We start from the raw sequence: 19847 nt of genomic DNA on the forward strand, positions 1-19847 counted from the left end.
CAGGGCAATGCGATGTGGATGAACTGGTCAGGCAGATTTGCGTACGCTTTTCCCCCAGCACCTCTGATACCGCTGGTGGCACGCAAACTCAGGCAGCACTCGATGACTCTCATCCTGGTTGCTCCAACGTGGGCTCGCCAACCATGGTACACCACGTTTCTGGAACTCTCCGTGGTACCGCATCAAAGGCTTCATCTCACTCCCAGCCTTCTGACGCAGAGCCATGGCGACATTCAGCACCCAGATCCGCAACAGCTCAACCTGGCGATCTGGCTCCTGAAGTCCTAGAGTTTGGCTACCTCAATCTTCCCCCCTAATTGCATGGACATCATTCGGGAGGCAAGGAAGCCCACTACTAGAGCTTGTTATGCGGCTAAATGGAAGCGGTTTGTCGTTTACTGTGTAAACCACAATATTGACCCGCTAGATGCTTCCATTCAGAACATCATTTGTTACCTGTTCCACCTGTACCAATGTAATTTGGCGTATTCTTCCATAAGAGTCCATAAGAGTCCTCCCTGGGACTCTTATGGATTGCGTTTGCAGCAATGCTGGTACAAGTTATTTTTGAGTGTTGAGATTCAGTAAAAACCGAAATGCAGATGGAACACAAAAGGTGTTTTTTTATCTTTCTTTTAGCGATCATCATAGTCTAATACTTCAGTTGAGTCACGACTTCAGCTCCCAGAGTGCATTTGGGTTTGTTTTGTGTCGCGCAGTTTAAACTACTCTACCTTTTCGCGCTAAAGCAGTAGGAAAGGGTGTTTCTACCTGTGATGCAGGGGTGTCATCTAAGAGCTCATCCTCAGGGTCTTGAAAAATCAGGATCGGTTCGAGTCTCTATTTCCTGTTGTGGTATTAACTTAAAGTGTGTACATTACATGACTTTTCTGACATATAATAATAAATCATGCTTCTATAGCGCTTGCTGGCAGTGTTTTCTAGTGCTGCAAGTAAATAAGAATACCAACATGGTTTATGTATAGTGCTTGCTATGCAGAATGTTATTTCTCAGCACTACAGTTGTCTTCAGTGCTCCGCGCTATTTTATCTTCAACATTCAAAATGCAAGTTTTCTTCATTCCTGTGTCTGCTGACCTATTGTACCTTTTATTCACCTCCTTCATATGTCCACTTTTTTGTGCGGCCAGACTTTTTTTGGGTGATTTCAGATTTGGCTAGGTGCAGCAGAGAACACGACACTGACACATACTCACAGAGGGAAACAGAGGCGGAAGAAACTCCATGGGGGAGCAGCTGTTTCATTTCAGACGAATGGGTGAACAAGCAGAGTCCGTGATCGGATGCCTTTCGGGAACAAGCAATAGCAAAGCCAATAGATTTTGTCTATGCAAAATCTTTCGGCTTTGTCCATTTCTTTTACAAGTTGCACAGCGGTTGAGCTGCTGTGCAACATAGCTAAAACTAAAAACAACAAGCACTTGCAATGCAATAGGCCTCGCATTAGGAAAGTGTGAGCTATTGGTATTGTAAATGACAATTTTTTTAATATGTGTTGGCTTTGAAAATATATAAATTAATAGCATTGTTATTCACAAAGCCAATAGCTTACACTTTCCTAATGCGAGTCCTATTGTTGCTGAGTGATGATGTGGTTGGGCTGAGTGATGTGGTGGTGTCCCAGAGTGATGTGGTGGTGTCCCAGAGTGATGTGGTGGTGTCCCAGAGTGATGTGGTGGTGTCCCAGAGTGATGTGGTGGTGTCCCCGAGAGATGTGCTGGTGTTCCTGAGTGATGTGGTGGTGACCCTGAGTGATGTGGTGGAGCCCTTGACTGGTGCCCCTCAGTGATGTGGTGGTGCCCCTTAGTGATGTGGTGGTGTCCCTGAGTGATGTGGTGGTGTCCCTGAGTGATGTGGTGGTGTCCTAGAGTGATGTGGTGGTGTCCTAGAGTGATGTGGTGGTGTCCTAGAGTAATGTGGTGGTGTCCTAGAGTGATGTGGTGGTGTCCTTGAGTAATGTGGTGGTGTCCTAGAGTGATATGGTAGTGTCCCTGAGTGATGTTGTGGTGTTGTGTGGCGTGCAGCAGTGTGTGGCGTGCAGCAGTGTGTGGCGTGCAGCAGTGTGGCGTGCAGCAGTGTGTGGCGTGCAGCAGTGTGTGGCGTGCAGCAGTGTTCAGCATGCAGCAGTGTGAGGCGTGAAGCAGTGTGAGGCGTGCAGCAGTGTGAGGCGTGCGGCAGTGTGAGGCGTGCGGCAGTGTGAGGCGTGCAGCAGTGTGAGTGAGGCGTGCAGCAGTGTGAGTGAGGCGTGCAGCAGTGGGAGGCGTGCAGCAGTGGGAGGCGTGCAGCAGTGTGAGGCGTGCGACAGTGTGAGGCGTGCGGCAATGCGAGGAGTGCGGCAGTGTGAGTAATGCAGCAGTGTGAGGCGTGCGGCAGTGTGAGGCGTGCGGCAGTGTGAGGCGTGTGGCAGTGTGAGGCATGCGGCAGTGTGAGGCGTGCAGCAGTGTGAGGCGTGTGCGGCAGTGTGAGTAATGCAGCAGTGTGTAGCGTGCAGCAGTGTGAGGCGTGCGGCAGTGTGAGGCGTGCGGCAGTGTGAGGCGTGCGGCAGTGTGAGGCGTGCGGCAGTGTGTGGCGTGCGGCAGTGTGTGGCGTGCGGCAGTGTGAGGCGTGAGGCATTGTGAGGCGTGCGGCAGTGTGAGGCGTGCGGCAGTGTGTGGCATGCAGCAGTGCGAGGCGTGCAGCAATGCGAGGCGTGCAGCAGTGCGAGGCGTGCGGCAGTGCGAGGCGTGCGGCAGTGCGAGGCGTGCGGCAGTGCGAGGCGTGCGGCAGTGGGAGGCGTGCGGCAGTGGGAGGCGTGCAGCAGTGCGAGGCGTGCGGCAGTGCGAGGCGTGCGGCAGTGTGAGGTGTGCGGCAGTGTAAGTAATGCGGCGGCGTGCAGCAGTGTGTGGCGTGCAGCAGTGTGGCGTGCAGCAGTGTGTGGCGTGCAGCAGTGTTCCCGGCAACCATTTCCAGTAATGGTTGCCGGGAGATTGAGCTAGGGAAAGCGTCCATCTATGAGCCGCCAGCCGCAGCGTCCTTTAATTGCCCTGCGAGCAGTGTTCCCCTGGCAGTAAAGCCCATAAAGGTCCAGTACATTCTCAACTTCAGGGAAGCCCTGGGATTTACATCTACATGAGATGCTGTGTTTGCAACAGAAATTCAATTCACTTGAATATTACAACTAATAGAAACTCCACGCTCGTGGTACCTTTAAGATTTAGTGTTGTTCAGTCCTGGTGAGAACCCCGTACCAGCGGGGGTTTGAAACGCGTAGACCCTTTTTTTGCTCCCAAAGAACCCAATTAAGCCTGTTTTCATTTGTACAAATTGTAAACAACGAAGGAGTGGCTAAAGTGCAAAAGAAAAGTGACAAACGTGATAGGTTCAAAGGTTTATGAAGTAAGGCTCCACTGTGTGCTGCACGCGTGATCAATACTCACACGCGTGCAGTATGCACAGTGGGGCAGTCTCAATGTCCCTAAGAGGGCCCGAGCGACTATCTTCAACTGGAAGAAGGTCAGGGCGCTTGCTGGTCACCCTGTAGTGGGTGGAGGGAAAGAACCTTAATTCTTAGAAGGACCCTCACTCACCACTAGTTGGTGACATGCTTCATCATCGGGTCCCCGCTGGGGTGACCGAATGCCTCCCCAGCGTGCTACGACGCCTGAACACAGCGGAGCAGGATGTGGTGGGTGCAACAGTGCCCAAATTAGGAAGTGACTAAATGTGATAGTGCAAATGTGTATTTAACGATTAAAAAATGCAAAGGTTGTGCCTTTAGAAAAATTTTAATAATGGCCAGCCCGCATTAGTTAAAAACAAGGTCAGCGGACTCCCCAGGTTCTTAATTAAGGAACCGGAATCCTGAATCAGAAGTAAAATTTGGTCGACATGTTTCAGCTGTTTATGTTGCATGTAGCTCAGCTTTCTTCAGGACCTAAACCAAAAGTCCTCCGGTGGTGTACGCGCGCTAAGGCGCACCCTCCCGTGAGGCTCTAAGTGTGAAAGTTATATACAGTGTCAAAAGACGGAAAGCATTCCATCAACACCACACTACTCACTCTGGTAGGGGTGTGTTAAAAAAGGGAACTTCCTAAGGGAGCAGATTACGCCACTTCGGAAACGACAGCGTGGGATGACTTCACGCAGCGTTTCTTTCCACGCCCGCGGACTGCAACTGTCTCCCGGGAATATCGATATCTTCCCGCCCCCAACTCTCCTACATATACGTATTCGTGAACGCGCACGCGGGACGCGCGCGGGACCAAGGCCGGGCAAAGAGCGGGCCCTCTGTTGCCCTCCGTGGCCCGAGGAGGCCGGGTCGGGCCTGAACCCCTAAACGAACTTTGTACTATCCTGGACTACTAGAGTAAGTGTTCGGGGGTTTATTATTACTGGTTGTTATGTCCACTGAAACTCTAACCCCGGAGCAGGTTGGCTCAGACAAATCTGTGAATCTGATCAATGGGACTTTAGATAATTACTTTAGGAAATCCGTTATGGATACCCCCACTACCCCTACCTTAGCAGAACGCCGGGCTGAGCGACGCCGCTCGGTAGAAAGTCTAAAAAATAGATTACTAATTGACTCCCCTGTCCTGATTCCATCTACCTTGGAGGGCACCTTAACTGAGATTGACTGCCCTCTCACCCAGGATAGTGTCCCTTTATTATTTAGAGAGGGTATGCCCACGACCGATCCCGAATCCCAAGATATTAGTAATACTACATCTAACCCTATTAACCCCAGCACCATTAAAACCACAGTTATTACTGAGGCACAAATTACCCCTTTCCCTAGGCAAATTAAAACTGCAAAAACTAGGGCTAAGAAAGTTACGCCTACTAAAATATTTGGTCCCCCACCTAATAAAAAAAGGCGGAAACAGCCCGACCTATCTAAGAGGAAAATGAATCATGCCACTTTTGGAGTTAAAAACGATGCTACTATAGGGGGAAATCGGGTATTAGGTACGGACAAAGGAAGGATACATACATCACCTCTACATCCTTGCCCCACCCTTAACGAAGTACAGGACAGCTCTATATCAGATAATTCACATGCTGTTGAGACACTACAGGAATCCTCAAATGGCGTCCTAATTGATAGCATAGAGTCTATAATTAGGACCTATACCCTTGCCATCGTTGATAGACTTAATAAAATGGACGATAGGCTTGGAAAGATAGAGCGTGAATTGGGTAACAAGTTAGCAATTACTAAGGTACCATCTAATCCTGTTCCACTAATTTCTACTCTACCAACCCCATATACTATTCCAGTTATTACTTTACCCCCTGTCCCTGCCCAGTCTGCAGTCACGTTACAACCACTACTTACGGCAAGAGATAACATATCTAAAGCCATCCCCGTATTACCAAAAACTAATTCCATACCGCCTTCTGCTGTAACGGCCAGCGGATCGACGAAGAGGTTAGATCACGCCGTAGGGGACCAGATGAGTGCTAGGGGGAATGGGCGACCTATTCGGGGTAATGTTAATAAGGGCCCCCTTCCAGAACTTCCACCAGAAGCAGTGCCATTTGTGGTGGTCCTTACTGGGGTGCCAGAGCTAGAGGTAAACAAACGTGAGGGCTTTGCCCAATTGAAAAACAAAATCATGCATTGGTTGAGTATAAATAGACCCATTGCAAATAACAACATCTATGGCGAAATCGTCCACGTTCGTCGCCTCCCATGGCTGGGGGGAAGACCCAAAGACATTGAGGGAGATATAGTGGTCATAAATTTTAGAGACCAGAATGCTGTTCAGTTTATCCTTAACTGGTCCTCTGATCACGTTAGTAATCGTATCACCCCACGTCCTCTTACATACTTTTATCCTCGCTCTGTGGTTTTTCCACCCAATCATCAATCCCTGTTAGCCCCTCTTCCCCCATTGCATAGGCAAGTGTATCCAAATTCATACTGTCCACCTGTCTATAACAATGGCTTTACATCTAAAGGTCATTATACCACATTAGTAGCTGAGCCACATGGATGGAATATTGTGGCTCCACAGCATAATTCCCTAACACATAGGAGAATGGACCACCTCAAACCCTTCACGCCTTTAGAGACCAGCAATAGGTTTGACCTGTTTAGTGGCTTGGAGGACTGTGATTGAAGCCAACTAACAACGGGGGAGGTGGGCGAGAGAACTTGCGAAGTTGCAGCGGGGGATTTGGGTTTGTGTGCGGAGGTGGGAGGTTCTATTACGGACAACCTACCTAAGGGGCACGATACAGCCCATTATTCCAGCTGTAATAGATTTAATAATGGGCAGACTCTATGCAATCCAGGACCCCTTATACAGAGAGATGGTACCATAACACCTATAAGCTCATCAATGTGTGGTAGTACCCCTAGGTTATTTGATGCCCCAACGACCATGAATATAACCCCTCCCGAAATAAGTCCTCTATCCAACGAGGCTGTAATCTCAACAGAGAGAGGATATAAGTTGGGGAGCTGGAATATCGCTGGGTGGAATAACAAGACGGATTGTTTAGGGTGGTCAGAATTTTTAACCCAATTTGACATCATGTGCCTTCAGGAGACCTGGGCGACTGAAGATGTTTATCTTGATGGGTATGTTGCCTATAATTGTCAAGCCCAGCCATCCAACAAGGGGAGAGCCAGTGGGGGGTTGGTGATACTGCTTTCTGTGAGGTTGCCGGTACAAGTGAAAACCCATCTGATTGTTGGTCGGCACTCGCAGTTGTTATGGCTGCAACATAGGAATGGGATGAATGTCTTATTAATAAACCACTACAATAACGTCTTTAACCACTCCAATACTGTTATGGTTGAAGAACTGGAGGCGGAGGTTGATAGGTTGTGTGACCGCAGTGGAGTGTCTTTTGAATTTTTGTGGGGAGGTGACTTCAACATTAACAAGTGCCCCCTTGTTGGCATGAGGGTGTGCGGGTATGGAGGGGAAGATGGCGAAGATCAGGACCACTTCTCACACTCGGCCTATGGAGATTCTTTAAACACACTCATGCTTAAACTGGATTTATGTATTATGTCAACTGGTGTAGACAGTGAGGGTAACCCGATACCTACCTTTATAGGCAGGAACCACGCGACAGTTATTGATTACCTCATTGTCTCCTCCAGTATTCTGGTTTTGTGTACCACTCCTGTAATTGTAGACTTATCCCTCAGTGATCATAATTGCCTAACCATGTATCTCGCTTTGTGGGGGGTTAAGCCTAAGGTGTCACATGGTATAGTGACAGACGTAGTCCCACACAGACCAAATGGCCCGAGAATTAAATGGGGCAGGCATAATGAGAAACGCCTATTAAACACCATAGTGTCTGCCTGTTTAGCTGAGGTAGAATGTTGTCTTGAACCCGACCAAGGAAGCGCCGATATATTAGCCAGTTTTGACACCATCAATAAAAACATTGCTAAAATTCTAACCGGTACAAAACCTAGAGGCACTAGGACCACCAGTGGATGGTTCAATAAGGAATGCACCAAATCCCTACGTAAATTGAAAGCAGCTCTTAACTACAAACCGAGGGATAGGGAAGCCGTAAGGGCCCTGAGGAGGGAATATACAACTCATCTGAAGGCGAGAAAACAGGAATTGAGGGAAGAAGCATGGAACAATCTGACTTTGGCCGTTGACCTTAAGGATACTAAGTTATTCTGGTCAACGGTCAATAGCCCTTTCCTACAAAAGGATGAAGCCCCGGTATTGTCCGCTCAGGTGAGCGAAGAACAGTGGGTTGCCCATTTTTCTAGCATTTTTAACCCTGATGGTTTAGAGGCGGGGGTTGATAAGGAGGCTGTGGTCACCCCCCTACCCCTTAACATTACAGTGACCGAGGTGGATACTGCTATCCAGTGTAGCAAGGGGGGGAAGGCACCTGGTCCCGATGGGGTACCCGTTGATCTTTATAAAGCAGAGGTAGCCCTTTGGAGCCCACTGTTAACCAAGGTTTTTAATGCAGCAGCAATGACTATGGCTCCACAGGTCTGGGGGGAGTCTATTATTATCCCTATTTACTAAAAAGGTGCGAGAGAAGAGGCAAAAAACTATCGCCCGATCTCACTACTTACCGCCTCCCTAAAAATTATGAGCAGGGTTCTATTGAGTCGCCTGGAGGACTGGGCCAAAGATAAAGGTGTCCTTGCGGACTCCCAGTTCGGATTCCGTAAGGGGTTAGGCACGATAGAACAGTGTATAAATTTGGACTATTTATCATAGGCAAATATACTCGTGCCAAGCAAGGCTCACTGTTTCTTTGCTTTGCCGACCTTTCCAGTGCCTTTGACCTGGTTAACCATGGTCTGTTGTGGTCAACTTTACTGGATATGGGAGCCCCACGGGAAATCATTTACTTCCAAGGCCGAATTGTATAGGAACCTATCGGCAAAGATACGCTATGGGCAATTAGGTGAGTGTTCCCCGAATATCCCGGTAGGCTGCGGTATTAGGCAGGGATGTGTCCTTGCCCCCCTCCTTTTCTCCCTTTTTATTAACGCTATTGAGTCTGAACTACGTGCAGTCAATGCCGACGCACCAACCGCAGATGGTATGCCCATTCCAATACTGCTTTACGCGGATGACGCGGTCCTACTTTCGAGAACCCCCCTTGGGCTGCAGAAACTCATGGACAAATTTGTGGATTTTATTAAAGGGAGAAAATTAAAAATTAATAATTCAAATACTTTTATTTTGGCCTGCGGCAAGAAAGTAAAAAATCTAAGACCTTTTACAGTTATGGATCATACAATACAAGTGGTTGATAAATTTTGCTACTTAGGTATCACTTTTAATAGCGAAGGGATGTGGGCCTCTGAAATGATTAATGTAAGAGCTAAAATGGGCAAGTGTTCTTTTGGTATATTCAAGTTTGCATCAAAGTTAGGCTCCAGGCGGATACCCGATATGTTGTACCTATATCGCCATAAATGTGTTGCCCTGGCCCTTTATGGTTCAGGTGTTTGGGGCCATTGTAATCATAATGTGCTCCAGGTGGAGGAAAATAAATTTCTTAAAAAGCTTTTGTGTCTACCATCCTCTGCATCAACTAATCTGATCCATCGGGAGGTTGGTCTGGATCATCTTTCCGACCTAATCAGTCTAAGACCTCTTCTAGTGTGGAGATCTATCTGGATCAAGGAGCAGACGGGGTTCACAAAAAAGATCATTTTAGACTGTCTCCACTTGGACAACTGTTCCCGTATCCCCTGGCTCAATTATATCATTCATGTATTTAAAGATGTTTTTAACTTAAGTGTGCGTGAAAACCCACCCTGTGTTATAGACATCCCCAAGAAAGAGCTTAAATATGTATTCTTAAGGGCCAGTGCTGTGAAGCGTAAGGCTGCTACTTCCCAGTATTCTACACATGTTTTTTATGATAGATATAATATGGTAGATCCGGGATTCGCAGGATACCTTAAATTGGTTACCATTCGTTCTCATCAATATGTATTGACAAGATTGCGGATGGGGACCATTCATTTGCTTGTTGCGTATCCATATATTAAGACTCACACTATTGCCCCCTGTCCATGTGATGGGATCACAAAGCAAAGCTCGGAGCACTTTTTATTGTTATGCCCCTTTTATCTTCATCTGTGTAAAACCTATTTGAAACCACTTTTTAAAAAATATAATGTATCCACTATTGAATCTGCCATGAGGCTTTTATTTGGTCTTGATTCGCATGATATTTGCTTTTTTACTGCTGTATATATTTTAAAATCGGTACACCTGAGAAATAATATGTCCTTTGACCCATGAATATGTCCTAAATAAGCTGTATTTTTGTGTATTTTATGCTGTATGTATGTACTTTTATGATTATTATCAACTAATGATCGAATAAAGTTTTTTGAATTTTGAGTAGTGTGGTGTTGATGGAATGCTTTCCGTCTTTTGACACTGTATATAACTTTTTCACACTTAGAGCCTCACTGGAAGGTGCGCCTTAGCGCGCGTACACCACCGGAGGACTTTTGGTTTAGGTCCTGAAGAAAGCTGAGCTACATGCAACATAAACAGCTGAAACATGTCGACCAAATTTTACTTCTGATTCAGGATTCCGGTTCCTTAATTAAGAACCTGGGGAGTCCGCTGACCTTGTTTTTAACTAATGCGGGCTGGCCATTATTAAAATTTTTCTAAAGGCACAACCTTTGCATTTTTTAATCGTTAAATACACATTTGCACTATCACATTTAGTCACTTCCTAATTTGGGCACTGTTGCACCCACCACATCCTGCTCCGCTGTGTTCAGGCGTCGTAGCACGCTGGGGAGGCATTCGGTCACCCCAGCGGGGACCCGATGATGAAGCATGTCACCAACTAGTGGTGAGTGAGGGTCCTTCTAAGAATTAAGGTTCTTTCCCTCCACCCACTACAGGGTGACCAGCAAGCGCCCTGACCTTCTTCCAGTTGAAGATAGTCGCTCGGGCCCTCTTAGGGACATTGAGACTGCCCCACTGTGCATACTGCACGCGTGTGAGTATTGATCACGCGTGCAGCACACAGTGGAGCCTTACTTCATAAACCTTTGAACCTATCACGTTTGTCACTTTTCTTTTGCACTTTAGCCACTCCTTCGTTGTTTACAATATATATTATTGGGGTACAGGAGTGTCTACACCCTACCTCTCTTGTTGGTATTGAATATTCATTTGTACAAAGCCTGCGGCTTGTTTGCCAATTAATTTTACAATTGTGGTGTTAATCAAACTGAATCCTTTGTTATTGTTTAACTGTAAGCTGCAATACATCCACTTTGTGACGCGTTTTGGGTAATGTATGAGCTTTGGCCACTGTATTAAAATAAACCCCGGTGGCGTTTAGGACTCATGTAGTGCTGGGTGTTTGAAAGTAGTGTGAGTGTGGAATGGATGAAAAATAGAGTGAGTATGAGGAATGTGTGCAGGAATTCAATGTGATTTGTTTTTTTATATGTTTCAAAAAAACTGTTCTTCCCTAATCTGCTTGTACATATCAATCCAAATTAATTTTTTTATATCATAATAAAGGCAATTGATAAGCCTAAAGGTGCATTGCTTCGTAATTCTTGCACACTTGTCTACATAAGACAGTAAATAATTATCAGTATTGGCATTTTTCTCGTTGGTTGGCAGTGTGGCGTGCACCAGCAGTGGGGGGAGGAGAGGCTGTGGAGCAGGGGCAGATTGTGTGTTGAGCTGCAGGGAAGGGGGTCTGTGAGGTGTGGCGAAGAGGTGTGAGCTGTGTGTGCGTTGGGGGTAGCAGCGGAGGAGGGACGAGAGGCTGTGGAGCAGGGGCAGATTGTGTGTTGAGCTGCAACGAAGGGGGTCTGTGAGGTGTGGCGAAGTGGTGTGAGCTGTGTGTGCATTAGGGGGGAGCAGCGGAGGAGGGAGGAGAGGTTGTGGAGCAGGGGCAGATTGTGTGTTGAGCTGCAGGGAAGGGTTGAAAGTATGCGTGTAAGCCTCTTATCCAAACAAGTTAATTGTAAAAAAAAAACTAGAATGGAGCTCGTGCTACAGTGCTTGCCTTACGCTGACTGTGCCACCTTTTCAGAGAATCTGTGCCCCGGGCAGTGTTTATAATATTCAACTTTAGTAAAATGAGAAATTGAGAGGAAGCATTAATTCGGCTACATCAGTGTGCACAGCTAGGTACGAGCAGGAGAAATAGCCTGAGGCGTTTTCCTAATGCTTGCCGTGCTTTACAGAAAATGAAACTGCTGCAATTAAACATGTGAAGTAAAGGACGATCGCGTGCAGATTTCTGCTCCAGCTACTAAGACTCCAAGCAGCCATTATTTGCCGCCATGGTTTCCTGGGGTTAGGCTGCCTGGTACTGTTTATTTTGTTTTACCCTGGAGGCTGCAAAGGGAAATAATAAAACTGAAAGTGTGCACGGTGCGCTGAGAGTGACAAGCACTGACGGGGACGACGTGGGATGGCGAAAGTCAAATTGCTGCAATTTTACAGATAAAATTGAAAGCGCATGTTAGACGGACCGGGAGGGTCGGCCGAGGATAAGGGGAGAGGTCTCCGGGGAGAGCCGTCTCCAGCGATCGTACAGACAAGTAACTTCCCCCCCACAGACGGACACCACACCAGGTTAAGGTTTAACGATACTTTATAAGCAATTCTTTAAGTACGGTGAAATGATACAAGGAGGTCTGGACTCAGGGGTCCCCTCGATTCTGGTCTCTGGATTGGGAAAAGGGTAGCGGGACAGTCTTGTTACCAATAGATGAAATAGCTCTCAATCCTCGAGCTCGGCGTTCTAGATGGACGGGCCGCGGCGGAGCCAGCAGGTCCCGAGATGGATGAAGGAAGCGACGGTCCGCGGCGGAGCCAGCAGGTCCCGATGAAGATGGTGGTTACAAACGGTCCGTGGCCACGCCAGCAGGTCCCGACGACGATGAAGGTTTACGAAGGTTGCGGCAGCGCCAGCAGGCAGGACGATAGTTCGCAAGGCAGAGCTACGGCAGCGCCAATAGCCCGTCAAGGATGAGTTCTTCTCTGCGTCTCTCGACTCCAGGATACAACTGCCTTCCTGCTCTGGAGCTGCCCCAGTTATAGGGCTGGTGCCCTTTGATGTCCGGACCCTCGCACTTGGAGGTCGGGGGGTCCGGGATGAAGGAGTCCAGACACCCAGCAGGGGGGTGGAGCCAGCGCCCGGGGAGGTTGTGGGCGAGCGGTACCTGGTGGGGGAGAGCCATCGACACCTCTTTCTCCCATTGACCTGCCAAGTAGTCCGCTCACCTCCTGGGTGGATGGTGGTGCCGGGATGTCTGAGGCCTGGCCAGGCCCAGGGTTGGGGTCGATCGGGGGCCACGCGGCCTCGTGGTGGAGTGTCCAAGATGGCGCCCAGGCTGGGTGCGCGGGCCGGTAGTGGATCGGGCCCACGAGGTCGATATGTTCAGAGGCAAGGGTCCCGGAGGGGACGGAAAACGTGAAGTGGTGGTGTGTGACACTTGAGGGGCCGGGCTCGGGCCTGGTCGGGCAGAGGGGGAGCGGCCCTTCACGTGGCCTGTCCAACATGCGTCCCCCCCAGCTGAAGGCGGGGAGAGTCACCCATCCTCTTGGGGACTCTCCTCGTCGAGGCGGAAAAAGCGGGACAGGCCATCCGCGTTGGTGTGATCTGGCCCAGGCCGGTGTTCAACAGTGAAGTCCATCCCTTGTAGGGAGATGGACCAACGTAGTAGTTTTGGGTTCTCCCCCCGCATCTGCATCAGCCACTGCAGGGGTCGATGGTCGGTCTGCACCCGGAAGTGTGTGCCAAAGAGGTAGGGCCGGAGCTTCTTGAGGGCCCATACCACAGCGAAGGCCTCCCTCTCGATGGTGCTCCAGCGTTGTTCTCGAGGTAGGAGTCGCCTGCTGATGAAGGCCACTGGCTGATCAAGGCCTTCGGCGTTCAATTGAGACAGGACCGCCCCAATGCCGTGGTCGGAGGCATCCGTCTGGACGACGAATTCCCGGCTGTAGTCGGGGGCCTGGAGCACAGGGGCGGAGCACATGGCGGCCTTCAGTTGTTCGAAGGCTGTTTGACAATCTGGGGTCCAGTTGACTTTCTTGGGTTGATTTTTAGGTCTCGCCTGTCGATGCGCATGCACATCGAGCAAGCGAGACTATTGCGAGTTATCCACTCTTTATCCACACTGCAAGGAATCGTGGCGATTCCTTGCAGTGCCCGTGACTTTTAAGGTCAATGCGCATGCGCATTGAGCTTATGCGCATGCGCATTGACCTTAAAAGCGCGTGCGCGTGCACGTCCGTCTCCTAACAACACACACACACCCTCTCCCCCGCTCCGCCCCCTCCCGCCGTGTCGCATTTCTCTTTCTCCTCCCCCTCCCCTCTCTTCCTTCCGTCTAACGCCGTGTCGCACCTCTCCCCTCTCCGCCCCCTCCCCGCTCCGCCCCCTCCCCTTCCCTCCGTGTCGCATTTCTCCTCTCCCCTCTCCGCCCCCTCCCCTGCCCGCCGTGTTATTTGTTTTTTTGTCCTTCGGACTCCTATGGGTTTTCGCTCTCCCTGTGTATACATACCAGTGCGAACCCCTCTGTGCGACACGCCCCTTCCCCACCTCCTCCCCCAGACCTATTGGACGATTCCACGTCACCTGGCCTCGCCCCCTCTCTACTTCCTTCCAGACATTTCTGGTCTCCCTGACTACGCCCGAGGCTCCTGACTGACCCGGAAGCACTCCATACACGTCCAGAGGTATGTGTATCATCAAGGCTGCTACTTTGGCTACTTGCGCTGGCCTCGCAGTCCTTTGACCAGTACCTCTCTCTCTCCCCTCAGATTCAGTATCGGCCATTTCGGTACCCCCGTGGATGTACCGTACTTTCAACCGGACAGAAGACATCGATTTTTGTCCGCCGGATCCACGTCCTTACCTACTACCCTGTTGCGAGTGGCTACAGAGACCAATCAGGTACACTGCCTCTAGTGCCCACCTCCCGTGATCACGCCTACCTGACCCAATGTCCTAAACCCCTGTTTCCCCACAGATCACAGCCCCCTCTGATGTGTGTTCGAGCCACCGCCGAGGACTTATTCACTACCGATGCCTCACAGGTATATTGCATGCAAGCGCCGCCATAATACCAACCACCCCCCTCCCCCCTATCAGCTTTCCACCTCCTCCCTTTGTTCCTCTACGCACGTGTCCCAAAGTTTTTTTTCTGCCTGTATTTCATAGCCTCACTTATGGCCCTATCTACTATTAGTTCTCCTACACGCGCTTTTAGTCTGCTCTGTAGCAGCTATCATTCCCCAACCTGCCATCAATTTCACAACGCGTGCTGCTTACACGCAGTTTAGTCCTGCCCATGTGCTACTCAGAGTACCAGTTGTTCCCGTACCTGTCATTTAACCATGCTACGTGCGCCGTAGACATGTGCTTAGTCATGTTTGGTAATTTGTTTTTACTGCACCAACAGTTTACCTACATCCACATAGACGCTGGCTCTGTTTTATCGGTTCACATTCTCCTTATTATACTCAGGACACACACTATGGTTAATTTATCCCTTCAACGTTGCTTACAGTTCCGCTGGCTTCTCCTTGAAGACACCACTTGATTTAATACTGCGGAACTGCAATTCTTACCGTTTTTTTCATCAGTCCTTGCATACGCTGACCTTACTAATGGGGCATGCTTTTGCACCTTTGACTGCCTGACAGCGCGTCAGTCATCTCCCACTGCCCCACACTGATGTCTTCCTTACCTACCCCTCTCCTAATCCTACTCCTTTCCCTCCCCACTACAGCACTGCCTCATCTTACCCGATGATCCTTAGGATGATCCTAACTTAACTGGATCGAAACGTCGTCGACTCCCCCAGCCCATTCAAAAGGCGCTATCTACAATGTGACCATCTTTACAAGTCAAGAATTTGTTCCCAATCAGGAGCATTCACATTGTATTCTATCACTGTATATGTTGAACACCTGTATTTTCTGCGCCGTTCACGCTGAGCACTTTTGTCACTTGCGTCGCTATTGTGCACATCACTTGCACCTTGTCTGCACCAAGTACAAATTGGGTTGTATCATTTTTACCCACAGTGCTGATGTCCTTTCTCTCCCATGGTTTGCATAAATATGATGCCAACGGCACATACAAATGGATATATTGAGTCTCTTGTCTCGGTCATTGATAATGTTTTTTTCATATCATTAGGGCTCGCCTGCTGATGCGCTTCTGCGCATCGCTGGCGAAGCTCTATTACGGCTTATCCAGTGTTGATCCACCACTGGCGATTTCTTCAAGTGCATGTGCTTTTTAGGTCATTGCGCAAGCGCAAGCCCTAAAAAGCGCGTGCACAATGCCACCAGCCCCCTGCCTGCCTCGCATTACCAGATCAAAGGCAGCCCAGCCCCCCTCCCACAAGCTTCTCAGCGTGTGCTCTGCCTCAGGCCTGCATTTCTCCTCCCCTCACCCTCACTCACCCTCAACCCCTCACCCTCACTCACCCTCAACACCTCACCCTCACTCACCCTCAAACTCAACATACATACATACCCTCACTCACCCTCAACCACTCACCCTCACTCACCCTCAACCCCTCACCCTCACTCACCCTCACTCACCCTCAACACCTCACCCTCACTCACTCTCAACCCCTCACCCTCACTCACCCTCACCCTCTCTCACCCTCAACACCTCACCCTCACTCACCCTCAACCCCTCACCCTCACTCACCCTCAACCCCTCACCCTCTACCCCTCACTCACCCTCACTCTCACTCACCCTCACTCAACCTCAACCCCTCAGCCTCACCCTCACCCACCCTCAACACCTCACCTCACCCTCACTCACCCTCACTCACTCTCAACCCCTCACCCACCCTCACCCTCACTCACCCTCAACCCTCACCCTCACTCACCCTCAGTCACCCTCAACACCTCACTCACACTCAACACCTCACCCTCAACACCTCATCCACCCTCACCCTCAGTTACCCTAAACATCAATCACCCTCAATTCCTCACTCACCCTCAACACCTCACTCACCCTCAACACCTAACTCACCATCACTCACACTCATCCTCACTCACACTCAACACCTCACCCTCACTGACACTCACTCACACTCAATCACTCTCACCCTCACTCACCCGCAACGCCTCACACTCAACGCCTCACCCTCAAATGCTCACTCACCCTCACTCTCACTCATCCTCACTCAGCCTCAACACCACACACTCACTCACCCTCACTCACCCTCAACATCTCACCCTCACTCACTCACCCTCAACACCTCACCGCAACTCCTCACTCACCCTCACTTTCACTCATCCTCACTCAACAACACTCAACTTTACTCACCCTTAACGCCTCACCCAACACCTCACCTTCAATCACCATCAACATCTCACCCTCACTCACCCACAAAACATCAGCCTCAACACCTCACCCTCAATCACTCACCCTCAAACATTCACCCACACTCACCCTCCCTCACCCTCAATTCCTCACCCACACCCTCAACACTTCACCCTAAACACCTCACTCATCCTCAACGCCTCCCCCTCCCCCTAACTCACCCTCACCCTCACTCACCCTCAACACCTCACCATCACTAACACTCAACACCTCACCCTCACTAACTCTCAATCCCACAATCACCCTTCCCCTCACTCACCCTCAATACCTCACCCTCACTAACACTAAAACACTCAATCACCCTCACTCTTACTCTCACTCACACTCTACACCTCAGCCTCACGCTCAATGACACACCCTCAACACCTCACCCTCACCCCCTCAACACCTCACCCCCTCATCCTCACTCGCCCTCACCCTCAAACACTCACCCTCAACACCTCACACCCTCACCCTCAAATACTCACCCTCAACACCTCAACTTCACTCACTCTCAACACCTCACCCTCACTCACTCACCCTCAACACCTCACCCTCACTCACTCACACTCAATAACGCTCAACACCTCACCCTCAACACCTCACCATCAACACCTCACCATCAACACCTCACCCTTAACACCTCAACGTCAACACCTCACCCTCACTCACTCTGACTCACCCTCACCCTCACTCACCCTCACTCATCCTCACTCACAATCACTCACACTCAGTCACCCTCACTCACCCTCACTCACCCTCACTCACCCTCACTCACCCTCGACCCCTCACTCACCCTCACTCATCCTCACTCATCCTCAACACCTCACCCTCACCCTCATCCACCCTCAACCCCTCACCCTAACTCACAATAACACTCTCTCACCCTCACCCTCACTCACTCTCACTCACACTCATCCTCAACACCTCACTCACCCTCAACACCTCACTCACACTCAACTCCTCACTCACCCCCACCCTCACTCACCCTCAACCCCTCACACAGTGCAATAGGTCTCGCAGGATTTTTTGTTAAAGCTTTTACATTTGCTTATTGCTTTTTTGATTTGTAATTCTTTTGCATTGCCTACAAAAAAAAATGCAAAAGATTTAGAACAAAAAACCTATAAACAATTCTAAAAGCACTAACTCTAATGCTGCGAGACCTATTGCATTTCTAATGCTTGTTGGACGTGAGTTCTGTGAGGGGCCCCACTATGGTACCATAGTCTTTCACGAACCGTCTGTAATAGCCCGTGAGTCCCAGAAAGGCGCGTACCTCGGTCTGGGTGATGGGGGGCTGCCAGGACTGGATGGCGGCAATCTTGAGCTGCAGGGGGGCCACCAGGCCGCTTCCCACCTGGTGTCCGAGGTAGGTTACGGACCCCTGACCAATTTGGCATTTGCTGGCCTTGATCGTGAGGCCAGCTCGCTGAAGGGCCTGTAGCACCGCTCGGAGGTGGTGGAGGTGGTCGGACCAATGGTGGCTGTACACAGCGATGTCGTCTAGGTAGGCGGCGCTGAATCCTTCGAGCCCGGCCAAGACCTGATTGACGAGCCGCTGAAATGTTGCTGGAGCATTCTTCATGCCGAAGGGCATGACCTTGAAATGATAATGGCCATCAGGAGTGGAAAATGCAGATCGTTCTTGGGCCCGGGGTGTGAGGCCGATCTGCCAATAGCCCGCCGTCAGGTCGAAAATACTGAGGTAGCGGGCAGCTCCCATGCGGTCGATTAGCTCGTCTGCCCGGGGGATGGGGTGTGCGTCCGTTTTGGTGACCGCATTCAAGCCCCGGTAGTCGACGCAGAACCGGAGTTCCGGTGTGGTGCCGGGAGGGGCTGCTTTGGGGACCAGTACTACTGGGCTGGCCCAGGGGCTGTCTGAGGGCTCAATGACCCCGAGCGTGAGCATTTTGGTTACTTCTTCCTGGATGCAGGCCCGTACCCGATCTGGTACGCGGTAGGCCCGGTGGCGGATAGGGGGGCTGTCCCCCGTGTCCACGTCGTGCACACACCAGGAAGTGACACCTGGGGTGAGGGAAAACAGGCCGGCGAACTGCAACAGAAGGTCTCGACATTCTTGGCGTTGTTCCAGGGTGAGGGCCTCCGAGAGTCGGACCCCATCCACAGAGCCATCTTTCTCCCGAGTCCGTAGGAGGTCCGGGAGGGGTTCGGAGTCTTCTTCGGCTCCATTGTCTGTGGCCATCAGGAGGCTGAGTTCTGAACGTACAAAGTGGGGTTTCAGTCTGTTAGCGTGGAGGCCTCGGAGGGGGTTCCGTGAAGATTCCATGTCGATGAGATAGGTGACGGGACCCTTGCGCTCGACTACTTTGAAGGGCCCCGTCCACTTGTCTTGCAAGGCGCAGGGTTCGGTGGGGGACATCACCCATACCTGTTGTCCGGGTTCAAATTCGATGGAGGAGGCATTTTGGTCATACCACTTTTTCATGTCCTCTTGACTGGCCTCCAAGTTTGCTTTTGCCAGCTCTCTGAACCGTCGGGTCTGGTTGCGGAGGGTTAGGAGGTATTTGAAGACATCTGGAGGGTTCTTTAGAGGGGGCATTTCCCAGCCTTCCTTGACTAGACTGAGGGGCCCCCGTACGGGATGTCCATACAATAATTCAAATGGGCTGAAGCCGAGGGACTTCTGGGGGACCTCTCGATATGCGAAGAGGAGGCACGGCAGCAGCACATCCCACTGGCGACGGAGGGGCTCTTCCAACCCCCCAATCATCCCTTTGAGCGTGCGGTTGAACCGCTCAACGAGTCCGTTTCCTTGAGGGTGATAGGGGGTCGTGAATCGGTAGGTGACCCCACACTGTTGCCAGAGGGACTTCATATATTTAGAGATAAAGTTTGTGCCTCTGTCGCTGACGACTTCTCGGGGGAAGCCCACACGGGAGAAGATCCCCATCAGGGCCCGGCCGACTACCGGGGCTGTCACAGTTCGCAGGGGAACAGCCTCGGGGTAGCGGGTGGCGTGGTCCACCAGT

The 19847-nt window shown here is 50.4% G+C and overlaps 1 protein-coding gene and 1 long non-coding RNA gene across 3 annotated transcripts in view; both read left to right on the forward strand.

Annotated features, from left to right (window-relative positions):
* Positions 1-19847, forward strand: part of PRIMPOL (primase and DNA directed polymerase) — a 497760-nt gene that overhangs the window by 453195 nt on the left and 24718 nt on the right. The window lies entirely within an intron of this gene.
* Positions 14051-14774, forward strand: LOC147728731 (uncharacterized). The gene is made up of 3 exons (XR_015309573.1): positions 14051-14201; positions 14286-14418; positions 14495-14774. It is a non-coding gene; the product is annotated as an uncharacterized LOC147728731 (long non-coding RNA).

Source organism: Lissotriton vulgaris, chromosome 3_1, assembly GCF_964263255.1.
Source record: "Lissotriton vulgaris chromosome 3_1, aLisVul1.2, whole genome shotgun sequence".
Taxonomy (NCBI): domain Eukaryota; kingdom Metazoa; phylum Chordata; class Amphibia; order Caudata; family Salamandridae; genus Lissotriton; species Lissotriton vulgaris.